This window comes from Anopheles merus, chromosome 3R, assembly GCF_017562075.2.
Source record: "Anopheles merus strain MAF chromosome 3R, AmerM5.1, whole genome shotgun sequence".
Lineage (NCBI taxonomy): Eukaryota > Metazoa > Arthropoda > Insecta > Diptera > Culicidae > Anopheles > Anopheles merus.
In genome coordinates, this window is record NC_054084.1 from 15,621,356 (window position 1) to 15,646,748 (window position 25,393).

At 43.6% G+C, this 25,393-nt stretch overlaps 1 protein-coding gene and 1 long non-coding RNA gene across 6 annotated transcripts in view; one reads left to right on the plus strand and one right to left on the minus strand.

The window, feature by feature from the left end:
* The window catches only part of LOC121596318 (protein tyrosine phosphatase type IVA 1), a 35,861-nt gene extending 13,684 nt beyond the window's left edge, over positions 1-22,177 (minus strand). Inside the window, exons 1-2 of one of the 4 annotated variants that reach the window (XM_041921160.1) lie at positions 21,935-22,177; positions 20,166-20,749 (exon numbers count right to left, since the gene is read on the minus strand). The gene's annotated coding sequence lies outside the window, so the exon portion shown is untranslated. Of the gene's footprint in view, positions 1-20,165; positions 20,750-20,820; positions 21,079-21,934 lie in introns of those variants that run through there. The other 3 variants (XM_041921165.1, XM_041921162.1, XM_041921163.1) reach the window with 3 other exon arrangements.
* LOC121596320 lies at positions 286-25,253 on the plus strand. 2 transcript variants are annotated; one of them, XR_006005272.1, is made up of 3 exons: positions 286-562; positions 23,956-24,431; positions 24,507-25,253. It is a non-coding gene; the product is annotated as an uncharacterized LOC121596320 (long non-coding RNA). The 2 variants fall into 2 exon arrangements; XR_006005271.1 differs by having other exon boundaries at positions 24,510-25,253.
* Positions 25,254-25,393: the final 140 nt, after the last annotated feature.

The following is a 25,393-nucleotide window of genomic DNA, read 5'->3' on the forward strand; positions in this document are numbered from 1 at the left end:
TTGGTGTACTTGTGTGTTAGAATCTGTTCGTGGTCGTTCAAGTGGCGCGCGTGGGAGATTTCATGCTTGATGGTTGAGACTATGACCACACACACACATGCACTCACTGTTCACACAGTTCCCGCACCAACTACTATGCGAGCGCTAGTGGCAGTAGAAACCTCTCACACATACACACTCAACCGTATTGTACGTTACTTTCCGGGTTAAAATTAAGCGAACATTATTCGCAGCGCCATCCGTGCGCACTATGGCGGATGGGAAACCCAAACGACTACAGACAGTTCTGGGCGTAGTACGACGATAGATCCGGTTGTGATCGCGAGTGTGTAGTAGAACGCGGAAAGGGCCTGTGTCTCTGTGTATCCGAGCGTGGCGGCTGTTGAGTAGTAGTGAGTTCAATGTTTGCGTGCGTAGCCGACGGTCGGTTCGTCTACCGTAGAGTACGTCGTGTGCAATAGAACGGAACTAAGCTTCGATCGAATACGGTTAGTCGCGCTGGCGCTTGCAAAGCGAGCGGACGTGCGTATTGATTGCCCAGTGGCAAGTCGGTGATTCTGAAGTAGGTCGTATGTCTAACATTGTTTCTTGGATCTGACAAAATGAAGATCTTGATATCTTATTTAGATACGAATATCCTAAGAATAGAAATTTCAAGAATACAAGACTGTTTATCTTGGAACTTAAACTTCCAAAAATGTATATATCCTTACGTTCTGATCTCCGATACAAGAATGATACTAATATATACCTGACGTAGCCAATTCTGACACTGAAATATAAATAGCCTCGAAGATCTTTCAGAATTGTTGTTTTGGTTACTATCGCTTTGCAAAAGCAACCACAATCAGCTAACACACAATAAAAATTACCCGGTCACGCTCCACCTCCGTTCAATTCAGTAAAGAATCCGGATGTACCTTTCCGCTCCGATCACTTCCACGTTATTCGTCCGTGCAACGTACCAACAATCACATACCCACCCAGCCAACAGATAGTACTGGAATGTATGAAGTGGCCATAGCACCACTGTAGCAATCTTATCAGCAAACAGCGACCAGAAGATACTTTTTTCTTTGAACCAACGAACTCCAACGAAAGAAGAATTTTTCCATTGCATAGCATGGCAGATAGTGGATGTGCATTGAAATTTGAAAAAAAAAAGAATTGGAAGTTGTCCCAGCGCATCTTAAGCACGCCACAGTACGCGTTTGCTTTATCAAACAAAACATCTGCCCAACGTTTGATGGCGTTGGAGCGATCGAACGTACGACATAGAGGAGTTCGAGAAACTTCCGCCCTTACACGAAGTCGTAAAGTAAAGATCACATGTCAGAGAGCGTGGAGGGGGGAGCAGATCTGGCGTCTATCTCCAACGACAATTCCCGAAACGATTGCCATATGGTAGTGTTCCTCACGACGCCTTTGGTTCGCCTTCTCGATCTCAGCAGCTTTAATTTCCCCCACTCGTCAATCATCATGATGGCAAAAGTCGCACCCAAGCCAAAACACTCAAACAACAGAAAACCGAATGCCGCTAATGATGCGACGAATACTACTCAACGGTGATTCGTGTTGTGTGTTTTGTACGATGGTGCTTCGCAGCCAGCATTCTTTGGCGCTCTGGACCTCAGGTTGTTGTAAGTCAAACGGTTTGGGTTTTGTTTTGTTTGCACTTCTGAGCGACTGTTGAAGCTTTGCCAAAAGATCTTACAAGACAGAATGCGTCGTTGCAGCTTTTGCGTGATGTACAGGATTTATTTACAGGGTGAATTTGTGAGTCATTTGGAATTTAGATGAGCAAAACCGTACTTAGGAACAAAATCAAAGTGGGTCTATTCCACTCCAAAAGATGTAAAAAATGTTAATTGAAGCATGAAACTACATACTTTCTGAAGATCATTTCAACTTTCCAGAGCAACACTACTAATGCTATCCTCTAATGCACGGTTGACAGGTTGTTGCGCTTGTCACCATGATTCTAGCCATTTGCCAACTGCAGTACTGCGCTGTGATGTGTTAAGAACGTCAACCGCTGATTGATTTGAGGATGTGTCGGTCAGTCTGTTCTAGACGCGACATCAGACATCAGAAATGATGCAATTCAAAGCGAGCAACATTTGTCTATTTTTGGAGACACAGTACAGGTCTTTATGGAATTCCATTTCATCAAATGATATAATACAGAACCTAACCCAATAAAAGAGTTACTTCTTGTGACAAACTGTCTATCTACTTCTCCTTTGCTTATCGTTTTATACAAACGAACGTGCAGTTTGTCACACAACAAAGCACGCAAAACTACAATCTTGCATGTTACGCTAGGAAAACCCATTCGATCATAAACCTACCCTACATTTGTACTGCAAGTCACCGCAGGCAGCAATAAAAACACTACCGCCTCGATCACATGATCTCCGCTCCTCGAGGAAGGGGAGATGGCGCATGCTTTTAATGTTAGTAAACAAATAAACCCTCCATCGTACCAACCGTACAGATTGTTGCGCTACTTTTCCTGGCGGTGCGGTGTTGACGGTAAGAAATGTTCAAATTGCATGTGTTTTTTTCCCCGTTGTATTCTAAAAGCATGCAATATTTTCGCTTGTGAGACACAAACCCCCGGGGGCGCAACAACCGGACCGGCCTTGAAATGGGTACGAAATTGGTTTAAAATTAACCACGAACAGGGGAGGAAATGGTTTCTCTCAGAATCTGAGGGCAACAAAATAATAGTGTAAACAAACCACATTTTCTGCAACCAAATGTACATTTTCTCATTGCAGTGGGTTGGTTGTGCATGGTAAATGATTTTACAACTAAACTAAACACTGTTTAGCGAAAGCTCGATGGCGTATGCCCGCTAGTTTCATTGGGATTGAGTATAAAGTAGGAAAATAAAGCAAACGTGGATCATAGTCCACTAGTACCACCAGTAGCGATCGGGTTACAACCCTGAAAACCGACCCGCAGACATGTCAGTCAAAACATTTGCAACGAGACACTGACTGGGGGCACGTTGTCTCTTACTATAAAACAAAACAGACTAGCGACCCGTTATGAAGGACTTTGAACCTGCAAACAGTTTGTATTTAGTTGTTCTCCGTCGCAGTATTTTATAACTAAGCTATTTTTGAACACTTCAAACTTGCCTATAAATAAGTTGCAAAGGCGACTGCGATACGTTTAATAACATAAACAGCACATGGAAGGTATGATGTTCAATATCACCATCAAGTTAATATCGTTAAGCCTTCATCTATTGTCCAACCCAATCCACTCTATCCCTTAGAACGCCTGACGGGCGCATGTCATCTAATCTAAGCTACCTGTCGCGTTGTGAAAGCAATAACTCACTCGAATCCCGGTTCGCCCGCAGTCGATATACACTTGACTTTGACGCTGCAAAACTGCCGACACATGACACAAACCACCATCCACCCCCAGCCCTGCTCGCCCAAGGCGAGAGACGTAATAATCGCAACGGCGTGCAAAAGCAACGTGCTACCCTTACTTCGCACCTACTTCGCTCCATTTTGCCCCTTTCTACTTGTCTATCCAAACCACAAAACCCATGTCCATGCCCTTGCCGGTGTAATGGAAAAGGTCGCGGACACGAGCATCTATCCAGAGTGTGTTGCGTGGTTCTCGTTTGGCGATCGCACAAAAAAAAAGGTGAACAAAAAAAACCAAACGTCAGGAGAATAAACGTGATTATTACACACAAACCGGATATGCATACATACACACACGCGCGAGGAATAAACGGAAACATTAGAGAATCAGCTCCGTCATGTGGTTTGCCTCGTTACTCTTCCACGTTCCGGCACCGTTAAGTGATCGATTGCGGTTAGGCCGTGCTCTAATGTGTCTCAACATGAAGGGAAGGAGATAAAGAAGGATGTTACGTTGGCTGTTCCTCTTTAATAGAACAGCAAATAGAACTGAAGCTGAACACAAAGATGCCATAGTATTATTAATATTACTTACTATTTTTACAGGGTTTTCCAGGAGTTCTCATAGCTGTGGGACACTTTATTGACTGTTTAACACGTAAAATGAACTTAATGTAATAGGAATTGGAATTTACAGCTCCCTTATTGGACAAATCCAATAGGAATTTTAAAAGAGCCTGTCCAAAAAGGGTCCCTTAGAGTCCAATTTTCATCTAATGAAGATCACTTTTAATAAGAAAGAGTTGAGGAAGCGACCAACAATTATGAGAACATGATTAAAGGACACTATCAATTAGTCAAACAGTAATACTTTTATGACTTGTTTGTGATTTGGCAGAGGATTGACATTCAGAAAATTCAGAAACGAATTTTATCGTAAATTATGCATTTAACATGCCAAAAAGAAATCACCAAAAGGACACTGTAACACCATGACAAATCTAGTCATAGGTTTACTGGCCATATTTGGAAAGTTTAACAAAAAAAAACCAACTTTACTCGTTTGTACTTTTGTTTGTGTAAAGAACATTTGGCCATTCGTTTTTTTTTTGCTCAATCATATATATAAGAAATGAAAGCCACTCCACAAAATTTCCTGTTTCACAGATACAAAACAATTGCCAAACAAAAAATTGTCTGAAATCCAAGTGTCCGACAATGATTATTCTCTATTTGTGTATTTTTACACTAGTCGTCCTTGCCATATCAACACCAACGACGAATTTCTTTTAAAGAAATTAAACGTATCAGAAGAAGCAAAATCTTCATCCTTCATTATTGCTAATATGGAAGAATGCGCAAGTATGTACTGGATTTGTAAAGGGAGTCAAAAATTATCTTCGAAGTTCGTAACAACTTTTGATTGGTATAATCGTTATCAACACATTCCACACACTTACTTGGAAGAATGTACTACTTTGAGATAGATTTAGATTTCCGTTCATATTCCACTAATAAAAAAAAATCACTCACTTTTAAAAGGAGATTTTGTTGAGGGCCCCCTTTATGCCGAGGATAACCGCGACCGGTCATTCCGCTAATAGGAAAATCCGCCACTGATTCTACTCCTAAAACCCACATTCCATTTTTGTTACATTCTAAAATATTCCTTCCCAGCACATGATCGGAACTATTCTCTCCCTCTCGCTCTCAAACACCTAATCAACACAGAAGGATCCATCTCAGTATCAATGATTCATCAGCGAAAGCAATTAGCAGCCCTTTGCAGACGCGAATAGTGCAGACACGAATTAAAACCTAACTGCGCCATCGTGCCACGCTTTTTGCAAAGGTGCAATTGACATTGAGAGCGTCATTTTCACACCACCACTCCCACCACCCCGCGTCCATGTTCACTGTCAATCGATACGTGGAAACGACCGGAAAGGGTGAAAAAATAGAACACACAACGACACGGTTTAACCTTTCGCTCCCTGGCAGGACTTAACTGCGCGACCCGCCCTTAAAATAAATCACCAATCCTTCCTTCCTCGTGGGAGCAGGGCTCGTGCGGCTCGTGCAACGGGATGAGGCTTCTTACCCTGTGGTCACACACAAACACACCACAGGCGCGGGTCTCATATAGGGACGGCCGTGGCTTGCGGAGCCACGGGACACACACGCGCGGCCAAGATTAGCAGCTCCGCGCGCGCGCGCTCGCGCGCGCGCGCTCGCGCGCCATTACCACCTGGAGGTCGGGGTGCATCGGACCGGTGCAGATATTGGCGTGTGCTGCCAGTATATATAGATAGTCAATCATAAGACGAAATAGACGAGCACACACATACTGGGGCGATAATTTAAGCGTTCGTGTTTGAGCGCGAGAGTTGAAAAGCTGCTTGGCGTTTTAAAAAGAAACAAAAAAGAAAAACCGCCCTACACAAAACCGATCGATCTTCATTAGTCCCAATTTCGAACCTCTTTTGGCAGGATTTTTTTTTTTGCACGACATGTAGCATCGAACCTTCTATGACTGACAGGTTTTATGGCTTGGTGTGAGAAAAAAAAACCAACGCTGCAACGCAAAACAATATTCATCTTCGGCGAAAGCATCAATAATTAATTTTACACCGCAAAGAATAATCGTTTCACATGCATCAAAAGCAAACTTTTCCCTTCATTTCCCGCAGCACAAACTCTACCGCTGGAGGCAGGGCATGATGAGGAGAAGCGCCTCGCACTTGTAATTACAACCGAATGCGAATGCGGGGAGTGCCAGTGGAGAAGGTGGAAGCTGTTTTTGTTTGCATACGAGTTTAGAGAACAGAGCACATACATCTCGCGCCCCATTCCGGTCGCGACACCAATTTGCACTCGCGGATGGCAAAGAAAATACATTACACAACCCCTGCCCGGGGACCGGACGCTTGTCAATATTTTCCCAGATAGAAACGACCGAGCGGTAAGCCCGACAGTAGGTAACAAAAGGTCGGCAAATAAATAGAAAACGTAATAGACAACAACGTCCTCCCACTCTCCCACTGGGACGCTAATTTGCCGACACTTTGCGCTTGGGGAAGGTTTTGCGCAACGGTCCACGGCAGGCTTTGGCGTTTGCAAAATAGACCTCCATTTCGATTCATACTGTTTATCTCTCATTTGCACGGGAAAGTGGTGTATCGGCTGTTGGCCTAGTTTCGCTGACGGAAGTAAGCATCTTTGTGTCGGTGTGCGAAAAATCTAAAAATTCATTCATCTCTATCTCAAAACCCGCTCGCATTTGCTGTGAAGATGATTGCCACCCACTTTGTTGCTGTTGTTTAACGCACCACACACACACACACACACACAAAGTAAAACAGGACGCGATTGTCTAAATTTATCATTCGCTTTGCGAGTTGCGAATCGAGTTTTCTCGTCCAAGGCTACACACACACATACACCACCGTAACAGGACCGTACCGCCAAGGACAGCGGTGTGGATAAAGGCCAGCTTGAAGAACCAGGAAATCAGGCACGGGATACGGGAAAACGGAAAATTAGGTTTGCGTGATTCTGCGTCGCATAATTGCCGCACGGAGCGAACTATTTTTAGACTGTTTTGTTGAAAAGCAAGAAGTTTTCTCTTAACAAACAATAGAACATTAAAAAAGAGCTTAAGGTCAAGATGAGGAGGACCCGCTTTATATAAACTACTCAAGCAATAAACGATGCACTTTTATTGCTGAGAATAGAGTCTCCTACAAAGTATAAACTTCCATTGCCACAAACTTTGTATTCTATCCCACAAACACCACATGTTTTGGCACATGTTTTATGTTTTTCTCCGTATGCACCTAGCAAAACACACACAGCAGCAAACTGTCACCAACCAACGGTACGGAGCAACTGGCGCCACGTGCCAGCGCGGGTCCATTTCCTGTCCACTTGGCCCGCGTGCGGGAAGGTGTTTTTCTTCTCCCCTCACCAACAGGCTAACGCTCAATGGAAACGATCATTAACACTGGAGCTTTCGTGAGGACACAATTGTCACGTTACGCCCATTACACGAGACGAAAGTCGTCCAGTGTCGTCCAAAGGTCAAGTCGCTGGAAAGCTACCGGACGGTGCATTTTGCATTCGAAATGGAGGTAAAAACGTGACATCTGTCCAACAGTGACGGGAAAGGTCCGTACCTAGAGTGGGTAGAGATCTGCTTTCTATTATCTGTCAATTACTTCGAACGAAAAACAGCCGTCCATAATAACGAAGAATAAATGGCTATCTGGTGTGAAGTGATCTTGCTGTGGTCCTTCGCTGGTCATGCAACGGAAAAAGAGTCATTCTTTTCCAGGGGGAAGTGTTGGTAATTAAAACAATCTTCCAATAAATGAAACGATCGATCCATCATTCTAGCGGCCCAAAGGGATTGTAATGAAAAAGTTAGGACCCACAAAATTCCACGAAAAAACATTCAAGAAGGAATGTTGTAACATACAATTATTTGTACAGTCCTTCTCGCCTTCTCGCCCCAACATGGTGCATGATGTAACAACAAAATATCAAATGGCACGCGAAATTATTGTCATGCCAAAGGTTGGCCCGGAGGAAAAAAAAAGACCGGCAAAAGGCTCCAGCTTTTCATTCCCCGAGTTGTGATGCAAACACACACACAAATACACTCTTACAGTCATTATGCGTCCTTTTCAATGTTGCTGCTGCTGCTGCCGATTATTGATTTTTTTTTCAGTTGTTTTGTTTTTTTTTCGCGTAGGATATTTTTATCAGTGCGCTGACGAGCGCGGCAACGAGCAACCATTCCCCCTTCCGCAGTTACACACAGCCCTAGTGGCAGTCAGAAAAGAAGGAAAGGCTACACGGCGTTAAGGAGCGCATTTGACCTTTCCCGATCAGTTCGGTTCCACGAAGGACGAACGCGGTAGCAACCCGAAGTCCGCGTCAAAGTGGGCATTGATAGAATGACCTATTTTAATGGTGCTTGTGGTGTACCGACGACCGAGAAGCCACCACGGGAAGATGGATGATGAGATGGTCCTTCGTTGCTGTTCCTCCTCCACTTCTCCACATTTGCACACGCAACATACATTATCACCATCGATCGCGGGTGGGTGCGTGATGGATTCCCATTAGTGGTGGCCCCTAGATGGAGGATGATGGCGGCCGGCAAGAGATGGTGGAACGGGTTGACACAAACACACATCGCGAGTTCGGCATATTTCGCCATCTAAGAAGACACACTTACCTAAAACGAGAAAAAGGGCAAAAGGAAAACAATCATTATTATGAACGTCAAGTCAGAGAAGCGTGGCGTGACATGATTACACATCAGGGAGGAAAATAGGAAATGACTTTCGCCCGTTAATCTTTGTTTCTTCATCGCCTAATCGGAAAGCGCGTACACAAGGACGCAATTGGAGACAGTAAAAGCCGTGGATCAATATTTGGACGTTAAAAGATGAGATGATAGTACGATCAGAACTATTATTGCAATACAGTAATTGCTTAATTTAATACTTATGATTGGGAAAAGCATAATTCAATTAATGTAATATGATTTATTTGCAATCAACAGCCTCATTGTCAGGTAGGATTTGAACTTGAGAAACTCTAGGATTTGATTTCAAAATTGTCAATTCTTTGTATTTAGAGACTACACGTGGTCCCCGAGATACAAGGTTTATGGGGACCGAAAACGGCCGCAATATACCTCGTGTCTCGAATTTCCGCTTTAGTCGAATCCCGTGATTTTCATCCAAAATATCACTAATTTTTTGTATAATTTGATCTGTCAAATCAGTACAATTTGCTCAAAAACTGTAAAATTTAGGAAACCGCGTATCTCCGAATCCGCGTATAAGAGGTACCATGCATCTCGGGGACCACCTGTACATAGTGTTCCTTATTTTATCTGACAAAGTTGATAGGTTTTCAGGAGCTTCTGCGTTATGATCCTATCATCCTTGACTTTTGCGATATAATACGGCATTATCTCACAACGCGCCAAGCAAGTGTGCCAACAGTTGCTTCAGCCGAGTTTACCCAGGCAGTCCTACCCAAAGCAAAGAGTTTCAGGAGTTGCAGCCTGAAATATTGAACCGCTGTGGACAGAATTTTTGACAATGTGCCTAATTACCAGGGAATTATCTCAATTTATTTCTTAGCCAATTATAAGGAAGCATTTGCCTTTTTTTTACGGGACTTTATTCTACTTCGAAAGCACTACGGCTTTCTAGTCTTGTATAGGTCAATTTGATATTTAATAAAATTCCAATGAAGATAAGGTAGTAATTAAGTAGAATTCCGTCAGAAGAAGCCAACATCCCCATCTTAACTGAAAAACAATGTAGTATGTTATTGTTACATTCAAGAGGTACTCAAACCTGATTTTCAACAGAAATCCAGGCGCACGACAGAAGTTGAATCCGAATACGAAGATACCTTGGAGTTGAGAACCTCAGAGTTATCAACACGATATCAAGGTCGAAAAATTCAGTAAATATGCTGGACCTATATATCACAAAGTTTAATTCCAAAGTTTGAATAGACGCTATCAGTTCCATCACTATATGACATTGCAAATCGAGAAGACTGCGAATAGATTTGAGATCTACAAAATTCATCTTCTTCGTAGTTTTTTTTTTTGTTACCACTATCCAAATTCCAATTCCAATTTAGCCGGTCTCATGGTACAGTCGTCAACTCGTACGACTTAACAACATGCCCGTCATGGGTTCAAGCCCCGAATAGACCGTGCCGCCATACGTAGGACTGACTATCCTGCTATGGGGGGAAATCAATAAGTCACTAAAAGCCAACCCCACAAGTGGGTTGGCAGGCCTTGACCGTCATCGGTTGTTGAGCCAAAGAAGAAGAAGATCCAAATTCCAAAAGATTTGTTCTCGAAAATCGAAAAGAGAATGATAACACCTTAGCCTTGCCTTAGCACACATCAATTAGCATCTGTGTGACATCTTCAGATATCTTCATACTCAAAAGTCCCTATTCTTTAGATATCTTGACGTTGGATCCGAAAACAGCTAGAAACCGATAATGTGCTAAGCAAGGCAGTGAACCTTTAAAAGGCAATTGAGATAAAAATGCGAATTAGTTCATTTTCTTTTCAATTTTTCCACTTTTCATCAGAATCTAATTTAATCGTCCTTTCAATCTCTACGCCCATCTTGTGTATCCTGCCATAATTGCAGCTCCACTGACGCGTGGATCACGAAGTGTATTGACTTTACATGAAAGTTCAATGTACTGCGCCGCCCGGTCCGGGTAAAAGGCCTGCCGCTTATGTTGCCTGACCAGCGACAAGCAAAGGGAGCAAGAACGAAAACAAACCACAGAACCAAACGCAGAACCGAACCCACACACACCCTTGACACATGGCCACTTTTATCCCACGGTCTGCCATCCCCACCCCCCTCCATCCGATCGGAGTAGCTGGGTGGGAGATCGTTGAACTTTTCCGTGCAAGATGCAACCAAAAAAAAAAAAGAGCAGCAAGGAAAAGTCGGTGCAAAACAACGGCAGAAACAACACACCGCGCAGTGCAAGACGATTCGGTTTGGTGCGTCACCAGCACCAGCACCACACCGGGGCGGGGGCTCTGGGGATGGAAGAAGGATTGCATTGCACTCTTTGTCCGCCAATGAGGAAGTGATGCAGCGTCTGCTTGCGGCCGAGAGCGTATCCCAACAGAACGTTAACCCTAAAATGAATGCGAAAAACCGCGCGCAAAATGCACTCGTGTGGGGCGCGCCACAGAGCAACGGTCGGGATGCGCTCCACCAGCGAACGCACACGCAAGAACGCATGCATGAAGCGAATTGGAAGATAATTTCGATGCATTTTTTTGTGTGTATCTCCTTTGCGGTGGAGTGCAGTTCTTAAGGGGAAGGTTTTGTTTCAGACACTTTGGCAAGGGTCATCGGAATTGGGCAAGTAATGACAAAAGGTAAGAAGAGCACATTGGAGAATCGGAGAATGTCTTTTGCCAACAAAACGTGACTTCATAAGGAAAGTTCAATGGCTTGATGTTTAAGTACGTGTTGTTGTTATGGAAATTTAAAGAAATATGAGTTGAAACATTCCACATAATTTTTCATTCGGCGTACCATGTTGGGTCAGAATTATGCATATTATTTCATTAATTTTAATAACAGCGTTCCAAAACATAATGAAGAACATTTTGGTACCTGTTGGAATGAAAAATCCTTCAGCTCATAAAAAAATAACCTTACACGTGATTAAATTCCTACCAAACTTCCAGCAAATAGCCAACGCATTTTGTAAAAAATAATCCCTCCCCGCATTCCATTCATAAACCTGACCAAAACAAGCAGGCCGTTGCACTCGTCGAATGCAATACACAAAGGAGGCCCGGTGCAATCAACACCATACCTCCCCCTGTGTGTGTGTGTGGCTTCCATTGAAATGGGGAACTATCCCACTGGCTGGCGTTATTCATCCTTTCCCTCCCGATATGCACTCGCTGCACTTTTCCTCTTGCAGTGTGCACCTGTATGGGAAATGGGAACAGAATATGACTGTTGGACTCACACGGGGAAAAAGGTGAATGACTCCTTTGGCAAAGAAAAAAAAAGGAATAAAGGTGCAAGAGTACTTCTGTATTGCACTGTTGTCCCAAGCCTGGTGCAGCCATTTCTTATTGGAAATCATTCAATGACGAAAATCTGACCATTTGGTTGTTTCGTTTACAGTTTAAGTGGTTTGTTATATGGTATTATAAACAATAAATGTAAATAGTGCTTTTAACAAAAAAACTTGATATATTTCCTAAAATTTTAAATTATCGAATGAAAAAGCAATTGATAAAAAAGGACGAAAGCAGCGAAACCAAAAAAAAAGAAAATGACGCAACTTGGGGACTGTAATTTAATCAAAATTTTCAATCAAAAAACAGGGAACAAACGTACATCAAAGATTACAACAACAAGGCGGCGAGGGGGAGGGAGTACTTTGAAGCACGAGAAGCACAGCACATTTGCCTCTCGGCAGGAAGTGTTTTGTTACGCTGCACGCATAACACGGGCAGAAATGGGGGGAGTGCAATAACCTGGTTCAAGGCCAATGCCGCCGTCTCGTATTTGCACACTGACGAAATGGTCCTCTTTTCGCTTCCAAAAGACCGTGTGTGTGTGTTTGTGTGTGTGTGTGTGCGGTTCCCATTTTCTGCGAGGTTTCCGTGCGGTGCTTTGTTCGTATTCTAAGCATGCCAAATATTCTCCCCAACGCCACCATATTAGGAAGAAGTTTTGGGAGGTTTAAAGAAACGATCTCCGAAAGGACTCTTTGAAGTCTGTTGTGTGTGTGTGTGTGTGTGTGTGTGTAAAGTTGCTAATACAAATGCGGACGAGGAGTTAGATTGTAAGGAAAGGTTTAGGAAGGATTCCCAAAATTACTCCCAACAGGTTTATGCGTGTGTGAGCACGCTACGGTAGTCGTATACTGTGCGGTCGCCATGGAAGATATTAAGTGAAGATAAATTAATTCATTGTCGGCATTGGTTTCATCACTCGTCATCGCCTGCTGAGTAGCACACTTGTCCTTCGACAATAATTTGAGCAGAAGAGCAGGCAAACGGGAAAGGGGGATAGAGTACTGAAAACAATACTCCGGTCTGGTAGGACCAGACAACAGACGACCGAAATTTAATCCTGATTTTGGTTTCTGCCTAGACCACACTACAGTTGTTGCTAAAAATAAATCACAACGTATTCCAAATAGATAATTCAAGTTTTTCTTTTACAATGCAGTTTTTTTATATTTTTTTTTCTTAATTTCACAACCGACAAACGAACAATTGTCTAACTACAATATGACATGTAGGTTGTCAATTTTTAGATTGAATATCACAATAACAATCATATTCATACACTAGTCACGTTGTTATCCTTTATCATTTTACGAAATTTTAAAAAAAACCATATAAGTGGCAACTGGATTTGCAAAAATTGCATTATTCATAAATTATATTTAAGATAAACACACACTTTTAAGGTGCTGATTGACCATAAACCCGATTTTTTTTTGTTCATTTTTGTTCATTAGGATATTGTATATTTTAATTATAACGTGTTAACCAAACATTATTTAAAAACACATTAGGAATGATTCTGATAATGGACCTTGAAAGCCGCACCACAATTCAATTGATAAAAAGCAAAGAACAATAAAAATATCTCCACTCGTTTATTTGTAATCATTTAAAATTGGAGTGTAGATACTCGAATTGATTAAAATTGAGTAAAATCAATTTGAGTTATTAATAAATTAACATCAATTTGATATAAGTTAAAATTAACTGTGTAAAAAAAAGAAAGATATTAACATAGGAAACACTTAAACCAATCAATATTGCCAAAAATTTTCTTCCAACGCTTTTATTAAAGAAATATGCAGAGTAAAAAAAATAAACAATATACAGGGTTTACCAGCGTAATAAACAACTGTCCACTTGTTTATAACAATAGTCGTTTTGAATAGACACCGCTGTCTACCACTTGCTTACACGTCAGATGGTGTAAGCTACTCTGTCCAATTCAATAACACAATTTTCGCCTTCGATTAGCAACTGTCAGATTCGGCACAGTTTGTTTTGATGGGACACATTTTGCAAAAACCAAACATTTTCAAACACGTTTCTTTTATTCAAGCAATATGCAGTATAAATTATACATTTCAATAACTCAAAACATTAATTTTGTTAATTATACAAGAACCACAAGAAACCGTGCCAAATCCGACCGTTGTGCAATCGAAGGCGAAAATTGTGTTATTGAATTGGACAGAGTAGCTTACACCATCTGACGTGTGAGCAAGTGGTAGACAGCGGTGTCTATACAAAACGACTATTGTTATAAACAAGTGAACAGTTGTTTATTATGCTGGCAAACCCTGTATCAACATTGTCAAACTATATCTTTAAAGCGCATCCTGTGTGCAGCTTCTTTTATCGCACGCACTGTAGCTGTCCAACCGGTTCAGGGATCGTCGACCGGTGCCGAAGCGCTTTGTCAGTTTTTCGGGGAAATAAAAGGGGAATTGTATAGTGTCTGCAAGTCAGTGTGTGTGTGTGTGTGTGTGTGTGTGTGTGTGTGTGTGTGTGTGTGTGTGCATACAATACTTTTCAGCGGCCAAGGGTAACACAACAGCACAACTTGTGCCCGTTCGCCAAAATTTTGGTAAAGTTCCTGAATTTGAAATTCGACCGAAAGGCCCCTTCCAGCCCATTCGCAGCCAACAGCAAAAAAAGCCTCTCAATGGGAAAAATCAGGGGGAACTCGCAAACGCCGAATGACCTACGCGCAACGGGCGCAAATCGACAGGCGCGAGGAGACGGGAAATTTTGTCTAGGCGGATAAAAAATGCTGTAACCTTAACATACTAAAAAAGAGACAACAAAAAAAGTTCCCCCCGATGCAGGAATAAGAGAATAGGAGTGTTAAAAGGGAAGCCACGATGAGCAGCAGCAGCAGCAGCAGCAAGACATGCGTGCTTCGTGCAGCGGGTGTGAAAAGAGGAACGTGACACAAATAAAGGGACAAAAAAGGAAGGGAAAACACTTCAACCGTGTACCAACCGAAGCCCAGCCCGAACTAAGAGGGAAATAGGGAAAAAGGGATACGGGGCCGGCACCGTCTGGATCGGTTCCGTTCGAGGATTGCGAGAAACCGGTTCGGAGTTTTTTTCGAGCTTGAGAACATTTTAATCAATTTTTGATGAACATTTTAACGCATTGCTTTGCAAAGCATTACTGGGGGGAACCTTCTTAAGCATGGCAAAAATGGATAAAACCTCCAGCACCTCTATTACAATCCCTCTTTATCGAACCAATAAAACAAACTCGATGACACGAGCGAGACAATAACGCGAAGACACAATTGCATTTGATCAATCCGCAAGACTTGGCGAGAGCAATGGAGTTATTTATGGTCGCATACTGTTTGGTCACGCCATCATCTGTTTGATGTGTGAGAATGTCCTTGGCGAATGATATTTTTATGCTGACCGGGGTGAAGAAGCATAAAACGCTATCACACCGAAAGCACCGATTGTTTATCCAATGTAAACAAACTCAACCACAGCGCGCTGGTTTGCGCTTGTGTGTCCGTGTATAAATAACGGCGAGTATGGCACACGAAGTCTGGAAGTCTGGATTGCAACTTTAAATCGGTGATAATAGTTTATCATTTCGAATGACTGTTGCGTGTCCGGAGCCTATTTTGTTTCATTTGGTGCAGAGCATAAAAAAGTTTGAAGTTTGTACGGTCCTAAAAATGTCAAACAAAATTACTAAATTTAGTAAGAAGTATGGACAGAATATGGTTTAATGATTTATATTTACAATAAATATAATAAATATCTAGCATAGATACATACAATGAATACATTGAGAAAAATTGAAAAAAAAAAAATAAAGCAAAAACAAAAGAAAATAAAACACCGGAAAGCGTTGAAATGAATTCATAATTGATATCGCAAAATGCTGTTTTGCAACCAAACTTCAAAGCAATCAAAGCAGGTCGTGAACAGTTCAAAAAGATGAAGGGAAGGGAGAGGCAAAACGGTCGATGGAAGCGAGTTACCCCAGGCAACGTATAAGCCACAATCGTCAAACATTATCCTTCCCTTAAAAACCCGTGCCTGAGATCTCGCCGAACTCATCGTCCCTACCCTACCGCAACATCCGCGCCACACCACACACCACACCACCCACTTCCACCCGTTTCGAATTTTCGCGGTTGAATTCTTGAGAAAGAGAGCAAGAAACCCACAACCGACGGCGGACGGGTGGGTTGGATAGGTTGGAAATTCGATCCACCAGGGCCCTCCTCCTCCTCCTTCCGTGGTTTGCAGAAACGAGGACAGAGAGGGAGACAGAGACCATGGAGCGGTCTGCACCGTGCAAACTGTGAGGTGCGGCGACCGACAACGACGGCGGCCAGGAAATTTCTGCTCCACAAATCTAGGACACGGTACGATAGTTTTGCCACCCCCCCCCCCCCCTCCTTTGCTTGCCCTTTGCCCCTCTCGTCTGCTCCAGAAAGGGGGACAAGTTTCGCGTTGCTCTTCGCGATGCGGTGCTCTCTTTGTTCTTGGTGTACAAGTTGAGGAGTTGAGTGCTTTTCAGTGGATTTAGCACAACTTCTGGTGTGTTAACTACGATTTGAATGGCAAACTGGATAAAAACAGATTGATTATAGGTTTCATGAAAATGAAGCACCAACTTTGTAAGCTGCTCCCCCCTTTATCAAAAAAGGTCAAGAAAGAGTTCAACGGCTTTTATAGCCTGTAATTTGTGTTCCCAAAAATAACTCCCAGAATAACAGATTGGTTTCGCCCGTCGCGGAGTTCCAACGAACCAACCTTAAGTAACCCTGCACTTCGTTGCCCTCTTTACATCCCCAATTCCTCTTCGAAGGACCTTGCATCTTCTATCTCTCTCTCTCTCTCTCTCTCGAACTCACAACGGTAGTCCCTACAAGCAACAGGGAAGGATCGATAATCCCAACAACGCCCATGGTCGAAGGAGAGAGTTCGTCGCTAGCTGGAGGAGTTCCTCTCGGGCAAACCATTCCGTTTCGGGAAATTTAACCACTTAAAAGGGAAATTGAACGTGATTGGAATGGTTTCCCCCTTCTCCCTCACGAATGTGTCATAATCAAATCTGGCGTTGTGTTTTTCCCACACCGCTTTTCCAGCTGGTAAAGCAAACCTTCCACGCATCAAACAGTCACAGTCTACTGCGTTCCTGGACACCGACACACGAGAGTGGGATTTTCACAGTCTGTAACCGAGTTGGCAACAGAGCGAACGCGCGCGTGTGTGTGTGTGTGTCTGTTGCTCAAATGGTTCACGCGCAACCACAAACATCCCCCCGCAAAAGAGCAATAATTCTACGTTGGGCGAAACATTGTGGAATGCTTCACAGAACTGGTCTCTAACCGGGTGGAGCAGGAGGATGATGTTCCGTGGCAAGGACTGTGCGGCAATTGGAATGGAGCTGGTCCAAACGTCCAGACGTATGGGGCGAGACACACCCACTCGGAGCTTATTATGAATTTATACGCGCACATGCCTCCCTCAGCCTTTCATCCGCGTCAAGAATCCCAGAAAAAGCGGGATGCCGACAGGGGCTGAACGACGCGGTTTCGTGACAATTTGGAGGGGAGGCCTTTTTGGGGGAGTTTGCGTCACAACAGGCAAAGAGGCGGCCATGATGATGGTTATGATGATGATGGTCAATCGTTAACAGAGCGACGCAGGTGTATTCCACCAATAGAAGAGCAACAGTGCGCGTACATTTTGTTTGGCTATGCTGAAGAATTATTTTGCAGAAATAAAATTTTCTGATTTTAGTATGAAATTGTGCAAATTGAATTAATTCAACCTAGCAGAATATAAGGATATGAAATAAATAAACCAATTGAAGATACAAAGAATGACAGACTTTTTTTTTATTCGGCATTCTAACCAGAATCGAACTCTAGTTGGCCTATTACGAGTCTTGTTAGGCAGGTTTAACGATAACCATTTTGTACGGCTTAGTAGTCTTCTATTGAAGATAAATTTGAATTTGAGTAAACAAACCGAAGGATATCGATATTTGTCATTAGTAATTAAGTAACTGATGATAAAGGTTTCATAAAAATGAGGATACTCAAAACATACAGGCATGTCGCATGCATATCAGCAGATCGATCAGGTGCCAATCTCCAAACAGCGCCTTGCGGATTACCCTCTAGAAATTGTGAAGATATTTCCAATTTATTAATCTGTTGGGATTTTATGTCGTACACCTACATAATGTCGGTACAGACCTACCCGATTCCAATTCCGTGTTCGGAATCAATTACGGAACCAATTCCGATGCTGGAATCGATTCCGATTCCGGAGCCGATTGGTTCCGTAGTTGGCTTCCGTAGAATCGGAATTGGCTCCGGAATCAGAATCAGCTCCGGAATCGGAATCAATCTTGCAATCGTAATTTGCTTCGGAAAAGGAATCAGAATTGACTCCAGAATTGGAATTAGCTCCGAAATTAGAATAAGTTGAATTGAAATAAGAAGTTTCAGAAGCGAAATCAGTCCGGGAATCTCTATGAAAATGGATCGTTTGCAAGTAAATTTTGATTCTTTGCTGCCTTCAATGCCTAGCATAATTCTTATGGTCCAATCGTAATCCAATCGTCTACTCTTAAGGAGATGCCGAAACTGATTCCGATTGCAAAGCCGATTCCGATTTCGGAGCCAATTCTGATTTCGGAGCCAATTCTGATTTCGGAGCCAATTCTGATTCCGGAGTCGATTTCGATTCCGAAGCCGATTTAGATGGAGCCAATCTAGATTCCGGAGCCGATTTCGATTTCGAAGCCGATTTTGATTCCAAAACCGATTTCGATTCCGGAGCCAATTCTGGAGCCGATCCCGATTCTAGATTCTGGAAACTGATGCCGGACCTACTATCCGTAATCGATTCCAGAAAACTTTGAAGCTAGCCGGATTTGATTCTACCAAACTTTGAAGCTAGCCGGAATCGATTCCGACGAAAACTTCATTTTCCCCATTACCAGTTCATATCAATTACAACCTGTGGATTGTCCATCTAAATGCTCTGATAAATTAATGTGCAATAATGCCTATCTTGTGTCAGAAATCTAGCAGCAAATTATACTTTACGGAACTTTACGGAGATATGTTATCATATCATCGAGATATTGCGATTTTATCATTGGAGATTAACTTTTTCTTGTGTAGGTAGTTGCGCCAATTCAAAGACATAATTTTGATGTAGTTTTAAGTAAAAAAATGTCAGAAAAATAGATAAAAAACGGTTCAATTTTCCCATTTACCGAAACAATTCCTCTACTGCACAGAATGAGCAAAGTACAATCGTCCATCGTTCGTCGTCATTTCCCATGGATACAAGAGGGAAAGGTGATAACCATTCAAAAAACGATCACTGGCAACGCGCTGTGGATGGGAAGCATGTGACAACACCCTCACCCGCCCATACCCAACCCAGCACCAAAAAAAAACTGAAACTGGAATTAAAGTCAATTCCCATTGATTTCGAGATTCAGCACGAACACCAACACCACAACACAACCAAACACCACCACCACCAACACCACCAATCATCGTCATCACTTGCGCCCATCGTGACCGCAGAAAAAAAGGGGGGAGGCAGAGTTCGATTGCCATTGATTATGGGGGTTCGAATAGAGGAAGAAAACCGGTCCAATAAGAACAAGAAAAAGACCGTTTTACACGACACGTTCAGCGTGCCACCCTCCCAAAAAGCAAACCTTAAACGACTCCAACGACTAAACACACACACACACTTATTCTTATCGCGGATTGAATCGTACCCGAGCAATACACAGACGAAAAAAGTTTAAACACAACTTTGCGCGTTGCGTGCAAAATATGCAACCGCCAATGGAGGGGTGGTGGTGGATGTTTGGGCGGGGGTGATATGGCGCCGGGGAACACATTATCACGTCCAATTCGGACCGCCGCAACGCCGCGGAACCGCTTCTTCTGCTGCCTGCCTGCCTCTCTCTGTCGGTGTGTTTGTGGACCCGGACTGTCGGAATTTTCTAGCAGTTTCTGTTCGTGCAATCGAAGTAAGCGGCGTTTTAGGGCAAATGAGGGCCTTCATTTTTTTTTTGGACAAACGTTTTCACACAAGGACATTAAACAAAGTAGACATAGCAGGCGAGAGAGAGAGACTAATACTCACCACTAAAGCCATACACATTGAATTAGCGATTGCAACGGGATGGAACCGCGTGAGCTGACGTCGAAAGAACCCACACACACGCACGCACGTGTCGTCCTTGTTGGTGCTGGTCGCGATACCGGGGGGAAGGCGCACTTTAGCTAAATGGCCACCACACCTTACACAGGGGGCCCTTGCACAGGACCGATCAGAGCGGCACGAGGACGAGCTAAGCCGCCGTCCTTAACAACACACCTTATTAACGCACAAACACACACGCACTGTCACACGCTGTCACACGCTGGCGGACACGGCGACACGCTTTTCTTTCCTGTGTTTCGCAATTTTGCCCGATCTAACACACAGCACCACTTTCACCAACTTCTCTCTATCTCTCTCTCTCTCTCTCGCAAAGTGTCGGCGCACAGACACACACTCACACACACGCACACGTTTTGGACACACCACAGCTGCGCGAGAGGCACGGAGGAGTATGGCGCTTAACTTCTTCCTTTCCTTTTCCCTTTCTAATTTCACCGCCGACTAGCAGCAGCAGCACAGGAGTGAAGGATCTTCGCTAAACCTTTGGCGACGCTGTCGTGCTCCTGTGAACATTCACGAAAAAAGACGACGCAAAAATATTATAGATGCACACTCCTAAAATACAAACACATACACAGAGGCGCGCGGGCGCAATTTTTCTTCGGGTGATTGAGGGGGGGGGGGAATTTGGAAAAATTCCTCAAAAAAATACGGGCTGTACTCTCTCTATTACACACTCTGGGCACACTCGTGAACTAACTGACTGACTGACTCTGTACGACAGGATTGTACGCGTTGTCATGCTCTGTGTGTGTGTGCGTGTGTGTGTATGTGTGTGTGTGTGTGTGTGTGTGCTAGACAGCGCAGATGTCTATAGCGATGCCGTTGCTTCTATCCTTTTCCTTTTTTCTGTATCTCCCTCTTACTGACTCACTCACTCATTCGCTCTTTCTCACTCACTCTCTCTCTCACTCTCTCTTTCACTCTCTCTTTCACACACTATACCCAATCAGATGTAGAGGCAGTGCGCGCGGTGGTATGTGCGGCGAGACAAAGGGAAACCTCACACGCGCGCACACACACGCCCAGACGAAATCAGACACAAGGCGAGACCTTTACGCACACACACACACACTGAAACACGCTGAAACTTCTTCGGAAGACAACCTCCTCCCACTTCTTGCCCCCTCCGTACTCCACCTTCCAAACCTTCTCTTTCTTTGACCAGTGAGAGACACCTACTTCGATTGGAGGTGGAAAAAAAACGGGCGAATGGAAGGAAAAATGAATGGTGGAATATCCCTGAAAATCCCTAAAAAGGATAAATGGTGTCGCACAAACACACACACACACACACTCACAGCAAGCACACAAAAGTTTTTTTTTCATCCTCTGAATTGATGAACCCAGACTTTGGCCTACGAACGAGGTTTTGACAATGGCGGCAATAAAGTGACTACTTTCCCTAGTGGCAGCTACCGTACTGAAAAATCGGTTCGCCTAACTTGACGTCCCCTTTTCTGCGCCTTCTTTCACGTACAATTTCCTTGGGAAAGAAGAAGGAATGTGTGTACCAGGACGTCTACAAATTCGTGCACGAGAGTGGCCCAAAAATCTTGCCCAAAACCCCTGGGATCTGCTGCCTCGTTGGCGTACAGAGAAACGCGACAGAGCACACTATTCACGAAAGACAAAATCACAAACACACACACACACACACACACACACACACACACACACACACACACCTTTTTTGCGTGAAAATTTCGTGCCGAGCAACACTTCCGGGGGAGCGATTTTTCTTTCCCAACTGCTTGCACAATTGCTTGCTTTCTGTGGATGGAAAGAATGGGGTCGAGGGGAGAGGCGGCTGCACAACACGAGCCTGGAGAGCACGAGACGACGACGCAAACCACAACCGTTTCCGCACACGGGAAGATTTCGAACACGATTTTCACACACTGCTCGCACGACGCACGCACCCGAAAGTGGAAAATCTTCTACCTCTTCTTCTTCTTCTTGCTGCTGCGAGTGTGTGTGTGTGTGGAATTTTCATGTGCAAGTATGTGTGTTTCGACCCTATCCGTACGGTGGTGAGCTTTGGGTGTGTTGATCACGCTCCCCCCCCCATACAACATGGTGAGGGATTTTGACGTTCGAATATTGCTGCATCTCGCTCATTTTCTCTAGCCGTCCTTTACTCGCTTACAGTGCTCGTTTCGTGGTGTCTTCCTCCCTCTCCCACTTCACACCAAACACTTCGTCTACCTTTGACCAAAGCCACAATCGGTTTATGCCAGTGGATCGAGTGACGGAGTGAGGCATTTCATTTGGGCGAATGGTTTGTGTCTGAGGGGTCATAGATGGCGCCACTGTTTTCCACAACCTTTGAGCACATAACACAACGTAAGAAGAATGCTGCTGCTGAACTGTTGAATTTTCCACGTGTTCCGTGCATTGGTGACTCATTCATGTCCTTTTGTTTGCAGAAGCAACTTCTCCAAGGTCCATTCTACTTGGTTTTGCACCCATTTGTTCACCTGCGAGCCGCGATGACTCATCATCGCCAACGGTTCTCGCTACCATCTTGTCCCACAAAATGTCGTATGAGTGTTCGGCTGCGCCCCATTTTTTCCTTTGAAGAACGATGACGCAATCAAACTTTCCCTCCAATTCCTTTGTCTCTGGAAGCTTAGTTACGTCATGGAAAATCGAAAATTACACCACCATTTTTTTTGTCTTGAGCTACTGCGCACTGCAGCGCAACGGCGGTGACGACAGAGACGGAGAGCCGCCGCACGTGGCGTTGTGAAAAATCGCTGCAATGTTTAGTGGAAAAACGAACCAACGAAAGAACGGTTTGTTTGTGTGTTTTTGCTAACCTTCACCCTTATCATTGGTCTTTTCCTGTGGGTGTACTCTGGAATGACGTCTCATGACCTACCTGCTGCACAATGCTGCCATGTGATTTGCGTGCGCGTGGCACGGTGCGAATGCAATTAACGTTCTTGCTACGACGTGCTCGGATGCTGCTGCTGCCATCAACAGGTGGTCTGAAGGGAGAAATAGGATGATTTGAAGGTTTTTGTGTGTTTTGAAGCATAAAGTTAAACTGTACACTTGCACTTGGTGCATTATACGCGTGCTTCCTATTCCGATGAGCACGTGTTAAATAATGGTTGTCGGTGCAAGAGGGAACGCGTAGGAAAGTGATGAAAGTGATTCTTATTCTTCTTCTTTTGGCTAAACAACCGTTGTCGGTCAAGGCCTGCCTGTACCACCCACTACTTGGGGGCTTTTGCTTTCAATGACTTATTGATCCCCCCATAGCAGAATAGTCAGTTCTACACGGTGTCGGCACGGTCCATTTGGGGCTTGAACCCATGACGGGCATGTTGTTACGTCGTAAGAGTTGACGACTCTACTACGAGACTGGTGATGAAAGTGATTACAACAGACAAATATGAGGAATGTTGTGAAAGGTAAATAATCACCAGACAAAAACATAATAATTTATGGTTCGTTAAACAAATGAATCACTATACTAATAAAAAGTCCAATTAATAAATACAGTAAATTAGACATTCTAGCATTTTTGGCATAAGTTTAGAAGAAGAAAAAAGCAGTAATTAATGTTACTGATTATTTTACTGATGAATTATTCTACAAACAGATACGCAGCCATTAGGAGTGATGTAGTAAATCCTCCTAGATGATCTCTAAAGGTTGCAATGGTTCTAGGCCACATGTGTTGTTCCGTCTCTTCTAGGGTCAGCATTAAATGCAGCTGCAATGCCGCACCGGACGGACTGTTGGATAATGCAGTGGAGGAAATGTGCACCACTCAGGTGGACTTGGAAAGCCTTCTCCACCAATCTTTGATACATTTCTATTCAGATGAGGCGATGACACGAGCGGCTAGACGACGTAAACGGCTTCTACCGAAGGACGATGGATGACCCAATGGAACGGAAGGGAGTGATCTAATGGAGAGGTAGCATTTCCAGATAATCTGTACCGTTTTGTTAAAGAGCAAGAGCTTCCTGGAGGAATGAATAAGGCGTATTAAACCTCCTAAAACGAGTACCTTATAAGACGAGTTCTTTCCACGGTAAAAACGATTGAATGTGTTTCGATTCCTATCTGACACCTTCTACTCGTATGTGGTCAAAGGTTGAAAAATTTGGTATTACACTATCATACACAAATGTTCAAAAGTTTGCATAACGTTCATATTAAAAAAAGGTAATAAAAAATCAATTTTTCATGGTTATATATTCAACCACACTGATGAAATTATAATTTCACTTTCAATGATAGTAGCTCCTGAGTCAGCAGCCAAAAAATAGACACCTTTATCAGTCGAACTCTAACCGTGAAGGCCAAAAGAGTGAAGCAACTTCGTTCAGAAGCGTGCGCGATGAAAGAACTGCACCCCTTAGCATCTAAAACGAACTCCGTGTGGCAGTTTGTGAACGTCGTATAAGCCTATTCCGGTATCTTCTGCAACATCTTGTCAATATCAAATAACAATCAGAGTATCGAAAGATTGCCCAGTTCCCGATGGCCGACGATCCTGAGCGACAATCAGCTCCAAAGGAAGCTAAAGAGGAAGAGCGAGGGAAATGTGTCTATATTGCTCCGTTTGCTTTGCCAGGTGGTCGACGTAACAGGAAAAAAACAGTGAAATAGTGCCTGAGGAACATGAACACACATGTCAGGAAGCGGAAATCGCGTCCACTGGTTTCGGAATGGTGTCAGTCGGTCGAACATCCCCCAGCTGCGTCCCATCGAAAGTTTCTACGTCATCAGAAAAAAATCATCGAAAAAATTAAATAAAAACTATTTAAAAAATTCTTCTATATTTCGGACCGCAATCAAACTTTAAAATTTGCGAACTTTTTCTGTAAATTTGCAATCTGTATTTTCATGTTTTATTGTATCACCTTAAAAAAGAAACGAAAAGAATAACACGTTCCCACAGCTTCCGTTGCCGTTTCTACGGCCTACTTCCTGCATCCAAATGCCACCGAAAACGTTCTGTCTGTCTATTGCAAGGAACGGTGCACTACAGCGCGCGCGCACGCACCACGTGGGCCTCCTTCTCCTCCTGTGTACGCAACGCTTTGCGCAGAGCATCATAAGCGCGTGCATTCTTCCCTAGCAACGAAAGAGTGTCCAAAGCATTGTCCAGGTTACACAAGAAA